Genomic DNA, 6,000 nt, shown 5'->3' with positions numbered 1-6,000 from the left:
GTGTGCCCCCTGGTCTTTATCTTTGGCGAGGATTTTTCATTATTTATTATAAGGTGTTCCGTGGAGTTTCAGGACTTTTGGAGTTGTGCAGAATAGGTCTCTAATATTTGCTCCTTCTCCAGCCCAGAATTCCAGCTGTCGGCATTCTCCCTCCTTATGTAAACCTTGTAAAATAAGAGAGAAGAGCCATAAGTATTGTGACATAATGTGAAATAACAGCCCATAATGCAATAAATATCAATATAAAAGCATGATGCAAAATGGACGTATCACTTATAAGCTTGTTTGGCTCTTTGTTGTTTGAGCTCTTTTCTCATGCAATGTTCCACGAACCAAGATAGCAATTGTGTATGCGATCACAACCTTGTGACACAAGAGATGATACCAAGATATGCACCAATGATATATGTATTCTATGGGAAGTATGATCAGTAATGTTCACAAGTCACATTGCCGGCAATACTCAAAGGCTAGTCTTGATGGGTAAGCGACGCAAAAGAGTAAGGCTACGATGGCTATCAATGTAATGGAAATAATGGTGTATCACTATACCAAGACGAGTTTACCGTTTGATGTTGGTTGTTTGTAAGCAAGAAATGGTCGATGGTGTGAAAAATGGTGAGGTGATCATTGTCGATGACGCGTCTGTGGTGAACATGAGCGGCGGTGATGTCGATGTCGAACCGTACCTAAATAGCCGAAACACAATAGGACACGGAACCGCAACTCAAATTCTCAAGACGAAACTGGATAAAATTGTCGGACTTGGTAGTGGTAAGTGATGGTGGTGCATGTGGTATATGGCGGTGCTATCCGAAACTGGTGGTGGTATGCGGAAGTGTATGTGGGCACCAGAACAAAATTTGGGGAAACTTGGACGGAAAACGGGGCGGTGGAATGGAAGTGGTGCTGCCAGGGGCCGGATGTCCGAGCTTGATGGCCGGATGTACGAGGTAGCCGGATGTCCGGGCTGTCGGGCCGGATGTCCGGGCTCTGGATTCGTGGACGAACTCGATGAACTTCGTGTGGAGAGGTCAAATCCGGGGCAAAATTTGTGGGAATCTATGGATGGAAATTGGGGAAAAGGTGAGGAAAAGCTAGATCTATGTGCAACACATGAAATCCGCGGCTCAAATCACAAAAAATGGGGGCTTTTTTGTGGGGAATTTTCGAATTAGGGACAAAATCAACAAAATAAGGCTAGAAAACACAATGTGGCTATAGATACCAAGATGATGTAGGGTGGAACCCTAGGTGGCCGATCTTTCACGAAAGGAGCGGATCCCGCGAAGAACATGAGGAACACGAGGGGAAAACACAAAGGGGAACACAAGAGAAACACTCAAACCAACTAGATCCGGTCACACATGTGCTAGATTCTCGAAACACAAAGGGAGATACACGATCCAAAGTCAACAAGGGACGATACAAGGGGTAACAGGTTCTTCTCCGTGAGGAGGTCTTGATGGGGCTGCCCAAAAGGGGGTCTTGAATCCAAGATGGATCTTCTCCGTAGAGGGGCCGTGGTCTCTCTCAAGGAGTAGATCCGATATGGATGAGGGAGGCTCTATCTCTGAAGTGAGCTATCACAAGACTAACCCTAAAACATAGGTAGGAGAAGAGTATATATATTCTAGGTGGGCGAAGGGGTACATGGGCCTCAGGCCCTTACACTGTGGGCAGACAGGGGAGGCCGGATGTCCGGGCGTCGGACCGGATGTGCGGGCTTTCACGCGGGGCCGGATGTCCGAGCTAGAGTGGCCGGATGTCCAGGCTGGAGTGGCTGGCCTTGTTGATCTCGAGTTCAGTGGTGTCCGGATATCCGGGCTGGAGGTCGGATTTCCGGGAGCTCGGGAAGGGTCGAATGTCCGGGCTAGCGGGGCCGGATGTCCGGGGCCTGTAGATGCTTGGCAGATGTGCTGCTGTGGTGGACGACGCTCATGGGGCCGGATGTCCGGGGTCGTGGCCGGATGTCCGGGGCCTAGGAGGTGTTCTTGACTCCTTCCGTTGGTTCTCTTCATCCGTGAACTTGGGGACTTGTACGTCTTCACGTGCATCTTCGGGAGTGTCCTCTTGATACCTAATCATGCATAATATCTCGGACTTAGGTAGTAGCCTTGTCTCGAGTGGATCATATGTGATATCACTAAGGAAAGAAGTCACCTCATTCTCGAGAGCTCTAACTCGTGCTCGTGTCATGGGTCCTCTTGGCACTTGATGAGACGATGGTAGGTCCATAGGGATGACCATAGTATGCTCCACATCACTAAGCCTTGCCGGGGTAATCTGGCCTTGTCCCTCAGGTGCAGCCTCAACCCGACCGGGCTCTCCTTCCTAGCAAGGGGGGATTCCCTAAGGTGATCTGCTTTCAACTTGATCTTCTTAATGCTCTCCTTGATATCACGAACAGCGGTTTCTCTGGCTTATCTCGCGACATGCATAGATACCTAATGTATGAACGACTTTACGGCTGTGCGTGAGTCCAGGCGGCAAAAGTAAATGTTTGTTGCACCGACATGAGCCCCTGGGTCTGGTCTATACATGCTGCTGGGCATCGTAGGGGTAGGCCCAAACAACGCACAAGCCAGCATACTGACCTTGCCGCGGCGGGTGCTCGTGTTTTTGAGATCTTCTTTGCTTCTTATTAACCTAGAATTGGGTTAATCTCGAATTGGGTTAATCTCGGGGTCTCCCACGAGGCTTGCAGTGTCCGAATGACGTGGGTTCACCCATGTAGTAGGCCAGAGGACACCCATGTTCATGGGGGTTAATTACGGTGCCCACGCGTGAACCTTGGGTAATTGCCATTTCACTTCACCCACTACGCCTGTCGTTTCTGCCACGCGCGATGCATGCATTGCGCGGGGTTGGTGGTGGATGCGCAGGGTGCGGGAACTTGTGCCTACCTTGGCAGGAGATGCAGCACCCTGGATTGGCATAAAGGGGCGACCGACGAATCTAGACGCCATGAGAGGTGCAGATAGGCCGGATTGGGGAGTGAGGCGGTCGCCCCAGAGTAGTGGAGAGCTAGCCTCCCGCGTCGCTCCCCTATAAAAGGGAGCAGGAGGTGGACGGTGATGCTCATCCATATACCTCCTCCTTCTTTCTTTTTTCACTTCCACCATGATAAGAGGATAGCGACAACGACGACGAGGACATTGATGGTGACGACGGCAACGAGGAGCTCCCAGTCGTCAACCAAGAAGACGATGACTCGGACTCTAGCTGAGCGCCGGATGCACCATCACCGTCAGCTAGGCACCGGTAGCACCACCATCTGCAACTGGACCTCGGTTGGCAGAGCGATTTGCCCGGGGCGTTTGTCCTGGTCATCACCGCTTCCTCCAGCTAGTCCCCGGCAGGCTTCCTCATGGACTCGGGCCTCGTCTTCCCTGTCGGTGTCCCTGTCGAGCCGTGTCCCTCTAGTCCTAGCGGGGGTGACAAGGGCATCGCCTAGCCACTCTCCCCGTCCCCGGCCTATTCTTCCTTGCTGGGGTGGTGCCCTCCTGACCTCGTCAGGCTACGTCCCGCTGGTCCTGACGGGGTCGGGCTGGGCTTCTTCCCAGGCGCTCCTTTTGCCCTCTTTCCTTCTCGATGCAACTCCTAGGAAGAGAGGGACAATAAAGGAATTATGGGGCACTTATCTTTTTTTGAATCAAAAGACGTAGACACTTGCCCAAATTTAGTTAAAACTATGTAATCCTTCATCCATGTTTGTACTTCGTATGATCTGTACTTGTTTATCTATGTATTAATGGAAAGAGCACTTGTCGGGTACTTGTGCATGCATCGAACATGCTTAAGGACGAACCTCCAATACTTCCATGTAAACAAAGTTTTCCGACAAGACACCTTGCCGGCCCTCATTACAGATGCTACTAAACCTCATTCGATGTACTCAAAAGCGGGTTAGGAGCATATATGAAGGAAGCCTCTCATTAACCTCTCCAATCATGGCTACAACCAACCTTGTTTAGTATACTCGAACCAACGGCCTCCTCGCCGCCGCCGAGTTCCGCCCCCGCCATGGCCCCAGCCCGAGCTGGCCTCAAGCTCGTCGGCGTCTCCCCGACCTCCGCCATGGAGGGATCCGGTGCCCCACGGCCTGATCCACCCGTTTCCTCGCTCGCTGGAGCCGGCGTTGACTCCGCCACCGTTGTTGGCCCGGCCCTGGACGGCCTTGTCTTGGGTCGATCCTGTTCTCCCATCCAATCAGCGTGGCTGCACCATCTCGTCCTCGGGACTGCGAGATGCACTTTTCCACGAGGTTGTTTTTCTAACAAGTCCTAGGAAATCTTTCTCATATATGCATTTTGTGGAGCTTGTATCTTTGTGCATGTTGATCCGATGGGGATGATTTATGTATGTGAATTGATCTACCCTCTGTGCTCTTCATGATGGTGGTTGTTTCATTCATGTTAGGGTTCATCTACATGTCATATTCTTCGTTGCAAAAGTGCATCCTGATGTTAAGTGTTGCTAACTACAGAAAACTGTTATAACATTCAAAAATGCCATGATGGTTGCCACTAATCCATTGCTCATATGCATCTGAATCATTCTTGTGGTTTGCTCTATGTGATGTGTACTATGATGCCATGCCCTTGGTTGCCATGTAGGGTTGTTGTAGCATGTCTCTTTCTTGCTCTAAAGTTGCCATCATGATAAAATTGTCAATCTGTTAACAGAACGTTCCATTTCATGAAAATCATAGTAATTAATCTATGCATCATATGAAGTTGTGCCCATGGATTAAGTTGGATATTGCCAGTCTACTACATGCCCATGCCATCCACATAAATGTTAAAATTGCTATGCTTGCTATTATATGCCTCTCAAATTAGCGTCATGATGTTAATGTTTGTGTTCCCAGATTTTTGAATTCACGGTTGCATATTGCTTTGATGATTACCATGAACCTGTTGCTCCTATGTATATGCCATGTTGTGTGATTTGAGCTCCATGATATGGGTTAGCGTGCTATGCCAGTTTATGCCATCTTCTAGTGATATCCATTGTATGATGTTGCTCTTCTATATGATGCTTGATGTATTCATATGGCAATTGTATGCCTTTGTATGTATCCCCAGTTGTGTTGTATACGGTACGATGTAATGATATCCACCTTGCAAAAGCGTCTTCAATATGCAGCTCTATCCTTGGTGGGACCTTCGAGTTCCTCTCGGATAGGATCGCATATTGGGCATGATAGGTACCTCAGAAGTCCGTGAAGAAAACGGAATCCACATCGCAACAAAAATAAGCATCGTCACAATGGTGGTGTAACCAAGGATATAGCAGTGCATGCTGGATTTAGTAACTCCAAAGCCGGTTAGCAGAAGAAACTCTGTAAAGGGAACAGGGACGACCCAACCGCAATCGACAAAATCCTAGATAAGCCTTGCCAGATCCATGGCACCCCGGATAAACCTGCTAACCACACCAACTGTTGGGTGATAAAATAGGCAGGCAAGCTCACAACCGAGAAGCAAGACAAGGGCCCCCATAGCGAGGACGATGATGAGCCTCATGGGCCGAACAATGGAGGCCAGAAGCAGTTTCCTCTTGAGGTAAAAACGGTGAACATGATCTACGCCACACATATAGCTAAGAAGGAGAGGAAGCGCACACTCCGGGACATCTACACCATAGAGCTGGTAGCCGCGAAATGCAAGCCATGGTCAGCATGTCCGATCACCTTCGACCGCAGGGACCATCCGACCAGTATCTTATGTAGAACCCTAGTTGCCCCATCTTTCATGATTGGAGCGAATCCTGCGAAGAACACGAAGAACACGAGGGGAAACACTCAAACCAACAAGATTCAATTACACATGTGCTAGATCCTCGAAACACAAAGAGATACATGATCCATGACCCATGATCAACAAAGGATCATACAAGTAGCAAGTTCTTCTCCATGACGAGGTCTCGAGGGGTTTTCCCATGAGGGGTCTTGAATCCACTTGGGGGATCTTCTTCGTAGAGATTGTGAACTCG

This window comes from Triticum aestivum, chromosome 5A, assembly GCF_018294505.1.
Source record: "Triticum aestivum cultivar Chinese Spring chromosome 5A, IWGSC CS RefSeq v2.1, whole genome shotgun sequence".
Taxonomy (NCBI): domain Eukaryota; kingdom Viridiplantae; phylum Streptophyta; class Magnoliopsida; order Poales; family Poaceae; genus Triticum; species Triticum aestivum.
This window is presented reverse-complemented; position numbering follows the sequence as displayed.